This window comes from Mesoplodon mirus (genome assembly GCF_964341445.2).
Source record: "Mesoplodon mirus genome assembly, chromosome: 7".
In the NCBI taxonomy this organism is placed as follows: domain Eukaryota; kingdom Metazoa; phylum Chordata; class Mammalia; order Artiodactyla; family Ziphiidae; genus Mesoplodon; species Mesoplodon mirus.
Window position 1 is genome coordinate 112,534,344 of NC_138983.1, and position 20,517 is coordinate 112,554,860.

Below are 20,517 nucleotides of genomic sequence, written 5' to 3' on the forward strand. Positions count from 1 at the left end.
TAATTATTGTCAGTATTAATGGTTATTTGGTTTGAACTATGCTCTGCATCACTTTCAATCTGTGATCTTTTCAAAGATAAATTAACTGACAAAGTGCTATTCCTGACTCTATCAAGAAATGTCAGGAAGACTGGCAGGGGGAAGAAAATGGCCATGGGAGGGACAAAGTACTACTCACTCAAGAAAAGAAAGTAGAGAGCAGACCTGAGAAAGTTAGTTATCTCAGAAGTCTTAAAGGATTTGTGACCTCAGAGAAAGAAACTTCTCTTATAAGGCAGACTTCTTTCTGATTTGTCTGTAAGTTTCATGTTAATTACCCTAGTAGCAGTAAGTTTTAAAAACATAATGGGGGGGCTTCCCTGGTGGCGCAGTGGTTGGGAGCCTGCCTGCTAATGCAGGGGACACTGGTTCGAGCACTGGTCTGGGAGGATCCCACGTGCCGCGGAGCGACTGGGCCCATGAGCCACGACTACTGAGCCTGCGCGTCTGGAGCCTGTGCTCCACGGAGGGGGAGGCTGCAATAGTGAGAGGCCCGCGCACCGCGATGAAGAGTGGCCCCCGCTTGCCACAACTAGAGAGAGCCCTCGCACAGAAACGAAGACACAACACAGCAAAAATAAATAAATTAATTGAAAAAAAAAAAAAACCCATAATGGGAAGGAAAGCTGATCCTATCATTTTTCCAAGTCACAGATGGTTTCTTGACCCTGCTGAAATAAATCACCTTGGTTAATTTCTTCCAGCCTGATCAGGGAGTAGGAGGTATTTTAAGATGATGCTGATAAAAAATTCAGCCACTCAAATCTGACAGCTTATACACCCAAGTATACTGAATGAGAGCTAAGTATCAGGTCTAAATTTCATTAGCATTTTGAGAAGCCGGAAATGTATTTATTAAGTGCTCATGATGAAACTGGTTTATATATAGATGTCTACGTTGAAGAAATTTTAGTTGTTTACCAGAGGGAACCAAGGCAAACATGGGCTTCAAGGAATGAACATCTATTAAAAACTGGCTGGACAAGACTATTCTAATCTCAACCTCAGGGAAGAGAGGAAAGAAAGAGAAAATGTGGTCTCTGCACCCTGCAAGACAGAATACATATGAAAAGGGCACTGAATTCTCACAGAAGAATGTGTGCAAACAAATGGAGGTTGGCATTTATATGAGTCTTCATAAACTGGTAAACAGGTGAAAAAAACAAGAAAGCCAATGGCTTCCCCCTGTCTTGAAGAGACTATTGGTGGGAGGACATATTCCAGATAAGAAACTGGGACATGAGTAATTCTCAGATCAGAGAATTTTCATTTTTACTCATTCATTATATATTTGTTAATCATCTACTGTGATACATTCTAAGCTGAGGGTAGAATCACAAGGAAATAAGAAACTATACTTGCCCTCATGGAGTTTAAAATGTAGACACATAAACAGGTGAACAAACTCATGCAGATGCTGATACTAATCAGGATACCACAGGCAGTAAAAAATTCTACATGCAGAGGAAGTGGGCTTTAGAAAAATTTTGCATAACGAGGTGACTCTTGAGCTGAGTCTTGTAGACTCATAAGTAGATAAATAAGTAGATGGTTATTTGCAAGAAAGGTGGAGTAGAAGACTCAGTCAGAGAGAGATCTAGACACTGTGAGGAAAGCATACAGAAAAAGTAGCAAGTTGATGGGGAAAGTTAATGAGTCATGTTGGACATAAAGTGTTTGAGGTGCTTATACAATGTCCAGGTAGAGATGTTCAGGAATCCATTTGTTACATGAGAATGGACCTCATGAGCGAGTCTTGAACTTGAGATATACATTTGGGAATCATCAGCATAAAAATGGCTCATGTATATAACATTGTGTAATTAATTAAAGCAAGTAATGGATTATATCAACAACATGAAAATCGGAAGAGAGACAATCTTAAAATCTTGGAAGTGAAAAGAATTTTTAGGATTATCTAGTCCAATCTCTTCATTTTAATTATTAGAAAACCAATTCTCAGAGAGATGAATGGTGTGCTCTGTATCACGTAGCCTTCTTCTGGGAATGCTTGGACCAGCAAAACCCATTCCTCAGTACAAATTGTGTGGTGATCTTTCACATCATTACAGCTAGCTTGGATAATTGTATGCCTGAGGGAAAAACATGGAACAGAGTCCAAAAAAGGAGTCAATAGAAAAGCAGGAAAGGAATAAAGCAGAGTATTGGTAGAAGGTTCTATGTAAATTCTATAAGTATTATAAGATAGGGGTCCAATTTCATTCTTTTGCATTTAAATATCTAGTTTTCCCAGCACCATTTATTGAAGACTATCTTCTTCACTATCTGGGCTACAGGATTCTAACCAGAAACTTTAACAGGCACAAATGATAAAGGATTTCATTAAATCCTAGATAAAATGTAAATGTATCTTCTCTAAGGAACATGAATATTAGACATGTAAAAGAAACCAACTATCTTTTACCTTATTTCAAAAGTTTGCCATTATTTATAAATGACATTTGAAATGAGCTTATAAAAGGGAATGATATCCCTTATAAAAATAAAATACAGAAACTCCAAACTTTAGCCCTGAATGGAGAATCTCTCCATGGGAAGGAACACAGCGATTTTACTTTCTAAATCTATCCTCACTATGATCATTCTCATCTCTTCCCCCATAACCTCCCAAATCCAAGATACCAGTAAGTCTGTCAACTGCCTGTTAACTTTCTCCATGCTTCTACCTTTCTCCGTAGAGTCCATATTCCACATGGCAGCTGGAATTATCTTTTTTTCCCAGCTTTATTGAGAAATAATTGAAATAAAACACTGTGTAAGTTTAAAGTATATAATGTGATAATTTGATAATATGTATATATTGCTAAATGATTGCCACAATAAGGTTAACATATCCATCAACCCACATAATTACAAGTGTGTGTGTGTGCGTGCATGCATGTGTGTGAAAGAGAGTGTGTGGTGAGAATATTTAAGATCTATTCTCTTAGCAACTTTCAAGTACACAATACAGCAGTCACCATGTATTAGATCCCTAGAACTTATTCATCTTATAACTAGAAGTCCGTACCAACATCTCACCATTTCCCCAACTCTTCTGCCCCTCAGCAACCACCATTCTACTCTGTTTCTATGTGAATTTCATTTGTTTTTTTAAAGATTCCACATATAAGTGAGATCATACAGTTTTTACCTTTTTTTATTTAGTTCACCCAGGATAATGTCCTCAAGGTCCATCCATGTTGTCACAAATGCAGGATTTCCTTTTTTATTGTGGTTAAAAATATATATATACATATAAAATGTAAAATATATATAATATATACAACATACATATATATAATTTGTATATATCATATTTTCTTTATCCATTCATCTATCAGTGGACACTTATGTTGTTTCCATGTCTTAGCTATTGTGAATAATGCAATGAATGTAGGGTTGCAGATCTCTCTTCAATATAGTGATCTCATTTCCTTCGGATATATATCCAGAAGTGGGATTGCTGGATCATATGGTAGTTCTATTTTTAATTTTTCAGGAACCTCCATACTGTTTTCTATAGTGGCTGCACCAATTTACATTCCCACCAAAAGTGCATTAGAGTTTCCTTTACTCCACATCCTCAACAACAGTTGTTATCTCTTGTCTTTTTTATAATAGTCATCCTAACAGGTGGGAGGTAATATCTCATTGTGGTTTTGATTTGCGTTTCCCTGATGACTAGTGATGGTAAGCATCTTTTCTTGTACCTGTTGACCATTTATATGCCTTTGGATAGAATGTTTATTCAGGTCCTCTGCCCATTTTTAAATCATATTATTTGGTTCTTTTTTTTTTTTTTTTTTTTGCTAGCGAGTTGTATGAGTTCTTTATATATTTTTGATATTAACTTCTTATCAGATACGTAGTTTGCAAAGATTTTCTCCCATTCTACAGGTTGCATTTTCATTCTGTTGATTGTTTCTTTTGTTGTGTAGAAGCTTTTTATTTTGATATAGTCCAACTGCTTATTTTTATATATATTGCCTTTGCTTTTGTTGTCATATCAAAAAAAATCATTGCTAAGACCAATGTCAAGGAGCTTTTCCCCTATGTTTTCTTCTAGGAGTTTTATGGTTTCAGATCTTACATTTAAGTCTTTAATCTATATTTAGTTAGTTTTTGTGAGTAGTGTAAGATCAGGGTCCAATTTCATTCTTTTGTATTTGCATATCTAGTTTTCCCAACACCACTTATTGAAGACTATCTTTCCTCTATTGAGTATTCTTGATTCCACTGTGAAAAACTGATTTATTTCTTGGCTCTTGATTCTATTTCATTGATATCTTTTTAAACTGTAAATCAAGTCACTTTTGTTTTCTGCTTAAAACACTCCAATAGCTTTCCATTGCACTCAGGATCTGGTTTTATAAGAGCTGATCACTGCTTGCCTCATCTGGTATCCTTCTCTGATTTGATGTTCTACAATTCTCACTAACTCCCCTCTCACTACACTGGTCTTCTTACAATCTTTCAGATAACACTCCAAGCTTCTTCTCCCTTTGGATCTAAATTTGTTGTTGGCTGGGATGCCCTTTCTCCAGGTCTTCAGTGACTCATCAGTTGGTTCGCTGTTCAAGTATCATATATTTAGAGAACGTCCTTTGAACGCTTTATTTAAAATACTCCCACTCTTTGTCACTCTATTCACATAACCGGCTTAATCTTCTTTAAAGCATTTATGATGAACAGAAATGATTTTATATTTGTTTTATTGCTGATTATCTCTTTCACCAACTAGAAAGTATGCTCTTGAATGGCAGGGACCTTGTTTATTGTTCTCCATTCTATCCCAAGTTCCTAGCTAATTTTGGTACAGACTCCAATTTCTCTGGTCCCCAGTGTACTTTCAGGAAAGACATTCAGCTGCTACCCCCCAGTATAGGCAAGCAATACAGATGGTCCTCAACTTAAGATGGTTCGACTTTATGATGGTGCAAAAGTGATATGCATTCAGTAAAAACTGCACTCTAAATGTTGATCTTTTCCCCAACTAGTAATATGTGGTATGGGTATACTCTCTCCCAGTCATCCACGAGATCACGAGGGTAAACAACCAACACACTACAACCATTCTGTACCCATACAGTCATGCTGTTTTTCATTTTCAGTACAGTATTCAATAAATTTCATGAGATATTCAACACTTTATTATAAAATAGGCTTTGTGTTAGATGATTTTGCCCAACAATAAGCTAATGTGTGTTCTGAGCATGTTTAAGGTAGGTTAAGCTAAGCTATAATGTTTGGTAGATGAGGTGTATTAAATGCATTTTCGACTTATGATATTTTCAACAGGTTTCAACCTTGTCATAAGTTGAGGAAGATCTGTAGTTTATAACCAGAGTCCTTTCTGAGCAGTTGGTGCCTATGTCATACTATTTGTTACATATTTTTAATATCATCCTGAGTAGATGGCTAGTTTTTCGAGCTGCAGTTTAATGAAAGACAAACTCCTTTTTCATGGGTGCTGAAAGGCACTGCCCTTAGCGTTACTTCAAGAAATGCTAAAATGGAGCAGTGAATAATCATTTAAAATGTATCAAAACAGTCCAGCTTACAAAAACATATTTCTGTTCTTTGTTACAGAACACTCCAGTAAGTGCTTTAAAAGCCATGTCCCATTCTTCTGAGGAGAGAGAACTGTTTGCTAGGTCCAAGAAGTCAGGACACATTCAGCCCTTGATTTCCTTAGCTCTTGCTCCTGAAAGGCAGTATGTTCCATCCTAGAAGAAAGGAGCTGATATTTTGGCTATTTTGTTCCCTCAGTCCATGTGGGAATCTTAGCCCTTTGGTGCTGTGGGTACCTTACTGAGGTCATCTAGGGTCCAATGCCCTCACTTGAGAGACAAGCAAACCCCTGGTCAAAGAGAAAATGACCCATAATCCCCAAACTAATTAATTATTACTGGAGTCAGCACTAGAAACCAATAAGCTATTGTGTATGTCTTAGTCACATGCTCTTTCCAATCCACCAAATAATGACATGTATCATTCTATAATTATAGGCATCTTAATCTGCACTGCCTTAATCTAATAAGAATTAATTTATAACACTATAAATTATAATAACTTACTCTCAGCTCATGTCCTCACATTAAAATAGTTCCTAACTATATGTTGGCAGTGAAACTCATTATTCAGCATTTTGAAATGAAACTCCTTCATTCTCTGCATTTTACTATTTGGAGTAGTATTGAAAACATAGATATGATTCTCAGATCTTCACTTTTTAAACAGCTTAGTATGCATAGTTTGGTTTGTATAAGAAAAAGTGTTATAGACTAGAAAGTTGGGGAGGTATGTAAAAATAAAATCTTAAAAGTACTGCATAGAATGTAGATACATATTTATATAATTGTAGCATGGAAGAGATATTTCTAAGCATGAATGCTGAAGTTGGAAAACATAAAAATTGATACACCTCACATGCATAAGTCATTGTATAAATCCAAAAAAAAATACCAAAAAACAGGACTGAAAGCATAATGACAAACTAGCAAACATACTGGTAACAGATACAAAAGATAAAGAGTTACTATCCTTAAAGTAAAATAAACTCATAAATCAAAAGGTTAAAAAATACAATTTTGCTAGAAAAATGTACAGATTATCTGATTGCACCAGGACTGACACAGTGGGAAAGAAAAAATTGACTGGGGGGGTGGGGGTGGTATGCATGTCATCGTTTACCTAAAGCCTTATATGTTATATTATTAGATTGAATGGTATCACCCATGTAGTCCCTGGTGGAAAATAAAAGCCTTCTTATAGAAATGTTTCTCACCAATTGCTAAATAGAGAATTGTTCAAAGATAGAATAATAAAGAATTGTTCTAGAATGATCACATTTGGTTCCACCTAAACCATGGCTAATGCAGCAAACTTTGATGTTTTTAAAAATGGCCACAGAAAGATGCAGTTCTTTTTGAAGCAGTATAATTTTATTTTATTTCATTTTTTTGTTATTGTTGCCTTCTTTCCTTCTTTTTTATTTATTTATTTTTCTTTTCTATTATGTTTTATTACAGGATATTGAGTATAGTTCCCTGTGCTATACAAGAGGACCTTGTTATTTCTCAGAAATATGCAGTTTTTAAAAACAGCCACAGAAATATGAAGTCAGCTCAGGGTCAGACAGGCATTTATCTGGCTCTGTTTGTGGACAGTTTGCCCACAGGCTGAAAGCAAATACAGCTGGGGATGAAATAGCATTATAGGTAATGAATATTTTCAATAATAATCTCTTCTATTAAAGTCTACAATATGAATGGGAATTTCCATTTTCAGAAAGGGTATCTCCAGATAACCCTTACTTGCCGTCAGTCACCTTGAGCCCATCCCAGAGGGCAGGTGGTATATCACAAGCTAATAAGTGAATAACCTACTCATTCCTCTCCCAAGGCAAGCTTGCACACATTTATTCATCTAGTGCCTGCACTGGATGTGCAAAAGAATCCTTCTCGTGTCCCTTTATAGTGGAGCTGGGGACACTTGTCTTTTGAATCTTGTTGCCAGGCCAGTATTCCAAACATTTGGGATGATTAGTTGTACCACCTGTTCCTGGACCTCACAGAGGACATTCGTTTTTATCCTAGGTGATTATGCTGTATGTGAGTAGATGAGCCATGAACTGTTCATTGCTCAGAGGTTGTATTCTACCATCTCTTAAAACAAAACATATGCAGTTACTTGGGGTTTTTAAAAAGTATTCAATCAAAACAATCTTTAACTTACCAAGGATGACTTATTTTTGAAAAGTTTTAAAAGATTTCCCTAATTTTGAAAATCTTCTACTGTTTGCTGTTTTATATTCATTCTACAGAGGCAAAAATTAAAGAAATATCTCTCCTTATTATATTTGTGCTTCTTGACTGAATTAATGCTTAAAGGTGCTTCTTTTGAAATGCAAAAGAAACACAGAGGGATTTGTCATGATTCATAAAACAATAACGAGCAAATACATTACAACATTTATTCCTTCAGTGAATTCTTCATTTCATGACACTCCGCTCAGTTCATGACCCACTGAGGGAAACTCAAATAATGCTAAACTTGGAGCCCTGTGCCCTAGGATCACTCTATGGGTGAGATCCTTTAAAACAAAGACTTCTGATACTCCAATACATGAATTTCTGGCATGCAGTCCAAGCAATATATGTGGAAATTATACATCAATGTCCTAGTGTTCATAGGAATAGAATAAAGCAAGTATTGAAAACTCAGTTTCAATCAAACTCTGTGATCCAACCAAACTTTTACAAGTGTATTTCATTATATGTTCATCATCAAACCAGCTCTTTTACAAGTATTAAGGGAAAAGCCTTGGTTGGATGCCAGCTTTTATTGGCAACAACATGTAACACAAGGATATCAATAATTCAAGCATCAATAATTAACAAGAATCACCAAATGTAAAATAGCTAGCTAGTGGGAAGCAGCTGCATAGCACAGGGAGATCAGCTTGGTGCTTTGTGACCACCTAGAGGGGTGAGACAGGGAGGGTGGGAGGGAGGGAGATGCAAGAGGGAGGAGATATGGGGATATATGTATACACATAGCTAATTCACTTTGTTATACAGCAGAAACTAACACAACAATGTAAAGCAATTATACTCCAATAACGATGTTAAAGTAATAATAATTAACAAGAATCAAAGAGCATCTTTCAAAGTTAGAGAATTTGCCTGTGAAATTTAATAACATATATACTTAGAGTTATAAGAAGCTGTGGGCATGAGTCATCTGTTATTGGACATATAATTTATATAAAATAAATATACCTTTAGTAACAAATATCTCTCAGAGATAAGACATACTTGCAGATTTCCACTGATTTAAGAGTTAATTTTACCACTTTTTCATTTATCATTAGTAACAATGAAGTTTGTATAATGTTTTAATTTAAAACTTCTAGGATTCGTCAACTAGTCATCTACGTATTCTTCTTTTTTAACATCTTTATTGGAGTATAATTGCTTTACAATGGTGTGTTAGTTTCTGCTTTATAACAAAGTGAATCAGTTATACATATACATCTGTTCCCATATCTCTTCCCTCTTGCGTCTCCCTCCCACCCTCCCTCTCCCACCCCTCTAGGTGATCACAAAGCACCAAGCTGATCTCTCTGTGCTGTGTGGCTGCATCCATGTATCCTTGATGCTAATGTCAAGATGTTTTTAAAAGTTCATTTTCTTCTTATAAGATAAAAAACTTTTTATAGTTTCTGATTTCTTCAGACGGAATTTAGTCTGGGAAGTTACTCTCAATACGATAAGCAAAGATTAGAGCAAACACCAGTCCAATGGTAAATAAGAAAATTTCTCTGACAAGCAGAGAAGAGGTCATGAGAGTCGTCTTGAGAACTAAAGAAGTTCTGGAGGTGTGTTTTCAAATAGAAAAAGGGTGAACAACCTGCAATTATTGTTTATGTACTATGACTTGAGGAAAACATAAGGATCTTGGAGAGGAGAAACAGATGATGAAGTAGGTGGTTAAAGCCTGTGTTTGCCAAACAAGGACGTCCTGGCAAAGGACTGCACAGGAAATTGTAAATTGCAAGATACAACTTTGCTAATAGCTTTCACTGTGCTTGGTACACACAGATGATAAATGAACATTTAATTTACATCTAGAAAAATACTGCCATAGGTCTCTCTGCAATGTGTTGCTGAAAAGCTCGTACATATTTAAAATTTGTGAATAGCTCTTGTAAACACAATAAAGTTGTTTAATATTAAGAAAACCCTATGATTGTTTTGTAGCAACAGCTGCTTTTTATGGAGCCTAGATTATGTGACCAGCACTATAGGAAACCCTTTACCTACATTATCCCACTCATCTTTTCTGTAGCCTTAAGAGATGAGAAAGTAGGGAGACAAGGTACTTAAGGAACCTGCCCATGGAATCAAGCCTGGTTATTAAGAGGCTCCATGGATACCTGAACTTGAGGCTGATTCTTCATGCTCTTTCATCTCTGCTGATCTATTCCTCCTTTTGTTTATAAAGAATCCTTTTATAAGATAAACAAATGCCCTTGATTTGTGCTAAGTACAGGTTTTCACACATTCCTTAAATGCATTTCAAAAGAACATTTGGTTTGGTTCACCAATAGCCTGAAGATTATTAAAGATTGTGCTTTTGATAGTGCTAAGCTAATCTTAAAGATTATTTTCACTACCAAGCGAAAATGGATGGCTGAGGAAATTACTTTGCTACCTCAGGAAAATTACAAGTTTGAAATGAAGAAGAGAAATACTGACCTGAATTATTCATATTTTCATTTCCTTGCACTTAGCACAATGCCTGGTACACAGTGAGCACACTTTGTTTTTTGTTTTGTTTTAGTTTTTGTTGAGGGAGGAAGTACTGTTTCAAACTCAAAATTTGAGAAACCATTTCACTTTGATTGGATGACTCTGTGTTGAAATTCACACTCCTAAGAACTACTAAACTTCTCAGTACTTTAATGGTGTTATATAAATGGATTTCCTCATCTTGGCCAAAAGCTAGTTACATTATTAAGACAAATATTAAGGAAAACGGGAATTACAAACACTATGAAGATTAAAGCCATATCACAAAAATCCTTTAGCTAAAAGCATTTCCTCTATGAACTCAAATTATTGCATTGCTAATTGAAACTCCTAATATTTTACTTTAAGGAGAAAATACCATTTAAAGTTCAATAGTCAACACAGCTTGTCATACTACCAGGAAAAAAGAGCACTGGTGAAACATTATTCAGCAAGTGACAGGTTTATAAAGGGGGACATCTTATAATAGAATCAGGGCAAGACATGCATAAAGCATTCAAAAAGCTGTTCATTCTTGGGCTTCCCTGGTGGCGCAGTGGTTGAGAGTCCGCCTGCCAATGCAGGGGGCACGGGGGTTCGTGCCCCGGTCCGGAAAGATCCCATGTGCCGCGGAGCAGCTGGGCCCATGAGCCATGGCCGCTGAGCCTGCGCGTCCGGAACCTGTGCTCCTCAACGGGAGAAGCCACGACAGTGAGAGACCCGCGTACCGCAAAAAAAAAAAAAAAAAAAAAAAAAAAAAACTGTTCATTCTTTTTAAAAATATAAATATTGCCTAGGGAGGTGACTTTGTGTTCTTGGTGACACATTTTTTCCTGTACATATTAATCCTTATCCTTACACTCGACCAGTATGCTTTCATTGGTTCTGCATAATTATCATTTGGCACTATAGGCTACACTGAATGTGAAATACTTAATAGACATGTTTATATCATAGAACTATGTAAATGAAATAACAGTTAATTCAAAGGACAACCTTTTTTTGACCTCACTGTAAGGGGGTTTCCACACTCATTTATGTGGTTAAACTGGAGAATTTGTTACTGTAAAGTTTGAAACAAAAGTGTAGTACCCATCCCCCTGCAAATTACACTTCATAAAGGTGAGATTAGCACATTCTTGACCTTGCAGTTCCTCTTTCCACTCCCCACTCAACTAACAACTAATCAAAGCAGTTTGCAGGTTTCGGATCTCTAAAGCAGGCTTGCTGTCTGCGTTAGGAGCTGACCACCAAACACACAGGTCGTGAGCTTCATCCTGTTAAGGCTGGTAAAGCTTCACCCAGAGAAAAACTCAACATTCTGGCCAGACTCTGGTTAAAGCCAGTGAAGGAGGCCTCCTAGGAACAGATGTGCAACTCAGTCCGTATAACTTCATCATCACTCCTGAATAAACAGCTCAAAGTCTTCTCCTACTGGTTGAGAAAATCATTTTGAATAGGACAAAAGGTGTTTAGATGAGAGATCCTGCAATCTGAATCCTATCAGTTTGTATTCATGGGTTTTTACAATTCCTTTCTACCTTTGGTTATCATCAGTTAACTTCTGCTTGTCATTACATTAGCAGTATTCGTCAGCAGTTTCAGTGAGTGAAAACACTAGGCTTTGCACAGCAAAATTTTAATCCCAGATTGGCTCTCCTTTGCTTCCTGCTATACTTTTTTGTATTATCACATGCTATGTACTTTAAGAATTCACTGCTGCATTCATCTAAGCCAAATATAATTACAAAGGTATTTTTGCTGCCAAAGAAAAAAATACAATGCATTCCAAAGTCAAAGGGAAAATACTCTAGGGCTTGGGTAAACTATTGCTTCTTCTCTACTGGATTGGGAAAAGTCAGAGCTGACTAAATTGTTGCCCAGGTTCAAGGATTAGCTGAGATATTCCCTGCATATGGGTTTTTTTTAGGAATACTTCATGTCTCACACTTAAACCTTGTACCTATTTCTTATTCTCAGCAGCACAATTTTAGAGCTGGAAGGGATCTTACAGATCACTAGGTTCAAAGTTCTATTCTCTATCTAAGATTTTTGAATGGCCAGAGTATATAATTCACTGTGCTGGTCACTGGGTAATGCATAGATGCATAAGATGTAAAACTGCCCTTGAGGAATTTACCATCTAGATTAATTCTAATTCCCCACTCTTGTCATTCCCTTTCACATCAGCAACTTTTAGTTCCATAATGGCTTATCATTATGTGAAATTATCTTGTTCACTTATTTTTGTACTTATTTCCAACCTTGTGTGTCTCCATTAGAATATAAGCCCTGGGGGGTGGGGGGGTGGGATATTTTCTAACGTTCTCACTGCTCAGCCTCCAGCATTTACAACGGGGTGTGTTAACTAACATACTTTCAATAAATACTGGTTAAATGAAAGAATAAATAGACATTGGATTACTGTGAGGATCAAGCGAGATGATTCATGTAAAGCCCTAGCACACTGGCTGCTACACAGTTGAGTGTTAGTTAATAAATATCTGTGGAATGAATAAATGAATAACACAAGATCTCTAGAAACAAATGTCTCAAAGAAGTGGCCTGGAGTTGACTCCTAGATGATAATCAGGGCTTCTGATAGTAAGGGGAGTAGGGAGGTGGAAAAAAGGGCATGATCAAAGACATAGAGTGGCATGATCTTGGACCTGTGAGTTTGCCCTGTGCCCAAAGTAGCAGGCAGGAAGTGAGGCCGAAAATGGAGTAGGACAAATCAGGGCATCTTAAGTGGCAGGTTTGGCTTTTTCTTTTTCATTTTCTTTCTTTCTTTTTTTTTTTGGGGGGGGTAGGGCATTTAACCATTCATTCAACAGGTATTTGTGGACTTCCATTATTAGTGACTACATGACTCAAATTGCTGCAGATACAGAAATGAAAAAAGCATCAAGGTCACTGCTCTCAGAGAGCTTTCAATCTGACCATCCTGTGCCTACACGCAAGTAAATCAAGCCCATAAAAGGTCAAGTGTCAGCCTCATCAGCAGATCTGATGCCTGGAGCCTAGGTCTCTGGACATACTGTAGTGCATTGCATTAACTCATAGGAAGCTGGTTACTAATAAAGCCACATCTCCCTTGCTCCTGCTCACATGCATCCCCTTCTGTGTGTATGAAAAAAAAAAAAAAAAAAAGTTCTATCATCTTGAATTCAGTGATCTTAAGCAACATAATGGAGTTACTAGAAAATAAATAATAAAGAGAAGATAGCTACTTGGAGAGATGAGAATAGTGGAGAGAATTGAAGATAAGAAATTCAGTGCTGTTGGTTTGAAAGAAAACTTTCTGGAATGTCAGTGATCTTCTAAGGCAACCTTAGAATTAGGAGATATTCCTTATTTTGGTAATCAAAACCCTAAAATGATAATAGCATTCTGCACTCAAATACAATTTAGTTCTATTTTATCCCTCAGCAGGATGCCAAATTACCTTTCTTCTTCAAAGAAGAGTTAGAATGTTTGCCTGATGAGAAGATTCAATAGATGAGAATCCCTTAAGTATTTTATCATGACCCCTGAGGCTGGTCAGCAGGGATTGATTTGGTAGGATTACTAAAAGCTATGTCTAAACCCAGCAGGGATCATAGAGACAGAAGCTAGAACACAAATGGGCATGGATGGCTTTCATCAGAGGATCTCTAAGTGCCAACAAAATAAAAGCAAACCACATCTTTAAATGAAGAGCAGGGAGGTTGAGAAACTCCTTTGCTATTCACCTTGCCGAATAAGGATTGCAACATTTTTAGTTGATAGAAGAGATTTGATAATCAGTGCATTAAAGCGTTTTTTTAAATGTTGCCTTGGAGACAGAGCACTCAGAATCAAATTCTACGTGGAACATTGACTGTGTGACTTTGGGCAAAGTAAACTCTCTGTGCTTGAGATTCCTGATTTGTAAAATGGGAAAAAATACCTTTTCACCCCACACAGGGTTAGTTGAGGATTAAATTCGGTGACTCATGTGAAACTAACTAGCACAGGTGGACACTTACTGCATACTTTCTGAAACTAGTACAGTCTTTCCAATATATTATCTTTCTACCAGAAAGATGGCTATATAAGACCTCTGAAAAGATGGGAATCACCTGTTACAAATTCTGGAGTCCGACTGAATTGGATCCCAACTCCACCACTTACGAGCTAGAGTCCTTGTACCAGCTACAAAGTTTCTCTGTGCCTCGATATTCTTATCTGAAAACAGAGATCATAGTAATTCCTATCTCAAAGGGATGCTCTGAGGATGGAATACATCACTATATGTCAAGTAATAAAAGTGGTTGACATGTAGAAGAAAATCTTTATCCTTCACACATTTTTTCCCTTGGAAGAAATGTGAATTGGTCTATCCAATCTACAATGGCCTAACATACTAAATGTACATTAAATGTACAATGGCCTAACATCTAAAATGTACATTAGAATTTTGAAATTTTCAGAAAGCTTAACATCTCATCTCATTTCACTCTCCCCATCTCCATGTGAGCTGAGTACAGATACATTAGATAAAATAATTGTCTGGGTCTACTCAAAGAGAAGTTTTTCTGATTTCCTGCCTGGTCATTTCTACCACTCGGCATTTTCCTCGTGTTAGGATACACCCCTCCAGGCCCATAACTGCATCCACTAGCCTCCCTACAAAGGTAGTTCTGCACCATCCCCCAGCAAATTACTGAGTGCTTACTATGTGCTAGATACTGTTCTGGGCATACTCCAGGGAATACAGAGTAAATAAACAAATATGGTCAATTTGGCCATATGGGGAACAGATGAGACAGGAACAGATGCATGTAAAAGTACTTTGCCAGCTGTAAATTACTACACATATGTAAAGGACTGTTATTTATGTATTCTTCAAAATATTAAACAAAAAATTTTGAAAGGGCGAGACTTGCTTCAGAAATATCAATAGTTGAAGGAATTTAAATATAAAACCTTTATATGCATATGTAAACTACTGATTCATGCAGGAGTTCAGCCCATTCTTGGACTGGGTCATCTTTGAACCAGTCTCTTATCTCCTGGTAAAATATTTCTGCATCTAAATGAATTACTGCCTTTTCTAACTCATGAATTAAAATTTGTAATTTTGGAGCTGGAAGGGGCTTTACAAATCATTGACCAGTGCTTTCAGTTTCCAGGCACTGTGCTGCCCCTCTCCACTGGGTCTCTCTTCTCAGGGCTTCTCCTGTGTGCCCTCCTTGTGGGAGGAGTGTACTTCCTGTCCTCTTGAGGCAGGTTTGGCCATGTTACTTCCTTTGACCAAAGGAATGTGAGGAGAAGCTTTAAAACACATCATGTGGTTCTACCATTGCTCTTTTCCCTCTGCTGCATGTCCCACATGGGGCTGATCCTTCAGGCCTGGATCCTTAAGTGGAACATAGTTGTAGGTGATGAGCAGCTGATGTGTAACCTGATTGAAAAGTTAAGCTTTTTTTTGTAAGCCACTGAAATTTTGGGGTTGTTTGTTACTGCAGCATAATTTAGCAAACTATGACTATTTCAGGAATCAATGGCCAGAACTATTACTTTCCAATGGGAACACACCTAAACTGATGAGAAAGCCAGAACTAGGTTCCATGTCTCCTGACTTCTAGTCCAGATTTTTTCTACTCTAGCACATGCTTTAAGAAAAGCTAGTCCTTCTCTAAATAGTTCTTCAGACCTCTAGAGCGATTTCTAGCTGCACATTTTTTCTTCCCCAAACCCAGTAGTGTCAGTCCATGAACACTGCCTTACTCTGTAGTAGTCTTCTCCCAGTTTCTGTTCAGCTTTACCCCGGGTCAATCAGTGTTGAAGAAAGATGATGAAAAGCTTGTTGTTTTCAGAAGCAGCTGTAAATATTGGAGGGATCAATGGCTGTGCTGTATGAGATACACAGGGAGCAGGTGGAGGCAGTGTTACTCCTGGTACAGGGTGAGAGTGAGGTATCCATCTACGGTGATCCCAAGTGCTACTGCAAGATATACCCCAGTCTTTGTGCTCTGATCCCATGATTGCTGCAGTACAGTGTATACTTCTTATGACATTTCAGCCAATAGTATCTCAGATAATATTTACTTTTATATTTTAAAAAGGTAGAAATTGTCCCAAGGGTGGTGGAATGGGGAGGGGTTAATCCCATACTAGATGTATTTGAAAAACACTAATTCTTCTTCCATATTTGATCAACAACATAAGTGTAAGTTCCTTCAAGGAAAAAAATATTGGCATTTAAAATAATTCCTCTGTACCGGGAAACTTGACATAAAACGATACACACACCTTGATACACAGACACAGGACTACATTCACTCTGCTCTCTCTGCATCTGACATGTGAGAAGTCGGGAAACTTTGTACAATTGAGGATGTCTCTTTAACAATCATATTTTGAATAATCTTTTGAAGATGTAATAAACACATCCTATATTACCACATAATCTTTCATTTTACATAAAATATTAAGTTAGGGAGGATATTACGGGTCATTTAGTTCATAGTCTACCAAATGCACCCATTGTTTGTAATCATCCAAAGCTGTAGCCAGTGGTCTTTATTTCTAGTTATGGAAGCTTTATTTTAAAATAAATCCAACCATTGTAAAATTCCCCCTTGATTTTATTTGAATTGGATGCAAGGTTTTGCACAATATTGTGTACACTGTTATTTAATGGGATGCTTATGGGTAGAAATAATACAATTAAAATTCAAAGCTTTTGTCTACATGCAGAAAAGGACCCAGTGCCCATGGGGTGGGGGGAGGGTGGGTTGGGTAGAGTTAATGCTCCAGCTCACACCATCTATCATGTTCAAATGCTGACCATAGTAGTCTCAACCCTAATGTGAAATTCATTGCCCTTCAGAGGCCTTTGGTGAACTCCTGTCATTCTGACTGACAGCTTTAGAGGAGGCTTCCTCAATAATAGGAACATCCGTGCTGAGAAGAATGGAAAACCCTGACACTTCAACAGTTTCTTGATATCTAGGCTGGGAGAAAGAAAAGCCTCCCAGCCTCTCTCCCAGCAGACTGGATAGGAAATAGTGGCAGCATGCGTGGCTGGTCTCAGACTCTCTTTCATAGAACCTGATTCAGCAAGTTGACAGTACTGAGGGCTTCTGCCTTTAGCACTTAGCTATTCTCAAAGGGAACAAGAAAAAGGAGGGGACCTTTTTCATATTTCCTTATGATATGAAGAGAGAACTGTGCAATAATATTTAATATATAAAAGCCAAAGACGATTTGGGTCAGGCAAAAACCATCTAATTAGAATCATTTTATTCTCAGCTATGTCTAGGATGCTTCCTATAGAGTATGGAGGGTAGAATGGGGGTGAGGAAAAAAGGAAGAAAGACTGTTCAGAGCAAAATGAGTTTGAATTTAACCAGTGTCAAATAAAGCTGCATTAAGGAAGCTAGATATTTGTTTGACTGCTTTCTATGGCTCCATTCATTTTTGGTCATCCTCAGTGGGGCTCATCAATCTCTACAGTTACTAGTCAGCCAATGTATATACTAGATTTCCTCAGGATAAATAAGAGAAAAACATCCCTAACTGTCTTGTGTTAAGTGGAAGATAGTATCCTTTAAAGAGCAACAATAACCAAAAAAAGCCACAAACTTTTATAGAAGATAAGAACATAACAAGAATCCTTTCTCTGCAGAGAACACTGCATTATCTTCTGCCAACTTCTTAGTTTACTGATGAGACAGAAAGCTGATGATTTACTGTACACAGTAAAGAATATTGCTTTTGGGAGCTGTGTTAGCCTGCACTCCATATTCTCTTCAAAAATAAAAAGGAAACTTTAAATTGGATTTCTGACATTGGTTGAATGGTTTTAGTCTAAAAACTATTGAGTAGATTAATTTTAAAACGGAGCACCATAAGCACAACATCACTTCTGATAGACTACCATTTTGCGATATCTTTTAGAACCAGGCATCATTGTGGACAAACAACCCTTACACCTTCGAAGCCCTCACTGACCACTCTTTCCTGTTCTCCCCTGAAGATAGTACTTCCCTCCAGGCCTGGCTAATGAGAGGTCTCACTCTGAAACCCTGCTAGGCTGGGGCATGTGGCTGTGGGCTGCCTTTCATCTGGCTACATTCTGAAATTTCCAGACCATTGATATTTTTAATACAATATATTCATAAGGGTCCATATGGGTCCATATGGGTTTCTAACAGTTAGAAAAGGGATGCCACTCAGAGACAATCAACATTATGTTTTTTATATATTCTTTTAAAGACATGGTCGGCATATGTAAGTAAACTTATAATCACCTCCTCTGAAACACACCCACTCAGCTATTATTCCCTGCTTGCTCTCTACATATTGTTGCTTCTATTAAAGTTCTGGTCACTTCCTCATATTTACTAAGGACCACAGCATCCGTGTTCTGGTATTTCTCTCTACTTCGTTAACATCATCCTGGATGATGTCAGTGTCCATGCAGATAGCATAGAGAAAATACCCTTCACTCTCAACTCTAGTGTCCCTTCTAATATACCCTCACTTCAGCCACTCCCTCTTCATCTGAAATCTGAACTGCACAGTGCACTCTGCGGCCATGCCTTCCATATCCTTGCAAGCTCTTGTATTACTTGCTGCTATCTCTCTCTCTTCATTCACTTACTACTTCCATGTTCCTCTAAGTTATCAGTCTCCTATTGATCTTAGAGACCTCATAATCCACCACTTCAAGTCCTCTCTTATCAATACTCCCTTACCACCTAGCTGTCCTTGGGTACCCACCCTGCAAAAGCCCTTCTCTAGAGCGATCCAATCATTCTTCACCTGGATATCTGCTTGAGAAAAATTACAAACCTACCACACTATGTTGTCTTTCTTTCTCATGTATCTTTAACCTTTTCTCTACTTGCCTGCCTTATATAACCTATAAAAAATGTTTGAGTCTCTTTATCAGTTAAAGAGTTATTTCCTTCATCTAACCTCTCTGGGTATCATTTCTTTAAATCTGTGTACCTTTACACTTAAACTTCTTGAAATAGTAGCTTACCCTTTTTGTTTACTGCAAATTTGATTCACTCTTCATCTCATGGCAGCCTGATTCTTGCTCCATCACTCACTCTGATGAAAAGACTCTTATTAATATTTTTAATAGCTTCTGAGTTCTCAATGCACCCTTTCTAGCCTTTACTTGACTTGTTTTTAACAATAATTTATACATGAATGATGCCTGACTCTGTATCCTAGGTCAAGAAATCTTTGTTGATATCAGATCATTTTGCCAAATTCCTTCTGGCCACCTCCCATTGGATAGCCCATAATCTCCATAAACTCAACATGTCCAAAATGGTACTCATCAGTTTTTCCACAAAACCTGCTCATCTTCCTGTTTCCTTTCCTAGAAAAATACAACCACTTTCACTTAATTGTGTACATCACCCATTTAGGAGTCATGCTGAAATATTCCCCAATTAGTCACTAAATCCTTCAGATTATACATTCTTAATCCTTCAAAACCATGTCTTCTAGTCTCTGCTTTAATTTAAAAGTTTATCATATCTCTCCTGGATGACTATGAGAGCCTCCTAACTAGTCTTTCTCCATTCTTGCCCAACTGCAATCTGTCCTCCACTGACCTGCCATATTGGTCTTCACATGTAAAATCAAAACAAAAAGTGCTATACTATCTATGTAACTTCCAAGGCCCAAATCCCTCAGAGTTTCTGAACAGCTTGCAGTCCTTTGATGAGTACATCAAAACCTTCATGATTTGGTTCCTGTCATCTTCTCCAACTTTTCTAGCCAGTCACTCATATTTCCCTAAGGTTTCAGAATTATTTCATGCTTTATCAGCCTTCTCAAATTTGAAGAGGTGTTCCCTTTGCCTGGAAAGTCCTTCCAACTCTTTCCCATTTAGCTAATCTCACCTCATCATTTAGGACACAAATTGAATCATTCCCTTTGAGAAGCATCATTAGTTCTTATGTAGATGCTCCCACCTCTGTGTTCCCAGAGTATACAAAGAGTTTTACAGTGTACTTTTTGTTTACCTTCATGCTTCCACAGTAGCCAGTATACTGCCTAGGACATATTAGGTTCTCAATAAAGACTCAAAGAATAGCTGGGCTTTTAGGGCATAATGTGACTCATGTCCTTCTCAGATTCTTAATGAGGATCCACTATCTATCAGCTGGGAATTTAATTATTAAGTTTA

The 20,517-nt window shown here is 37.4% G+C and overlaps 1 protein-coding gene across 4 annotated transcripts in view; it reads right to left on the reverse strand.

The window, feature by feature from the left end:
- PDGFD (platelet derived growth factor D) overlaps positions 1-20,517 on the reverse strand; it is a 226,117-nt gene that overhangs the window by 29,961 nt on the left and 175,639 nt on the right. The window lies entirely within an intron of this gene.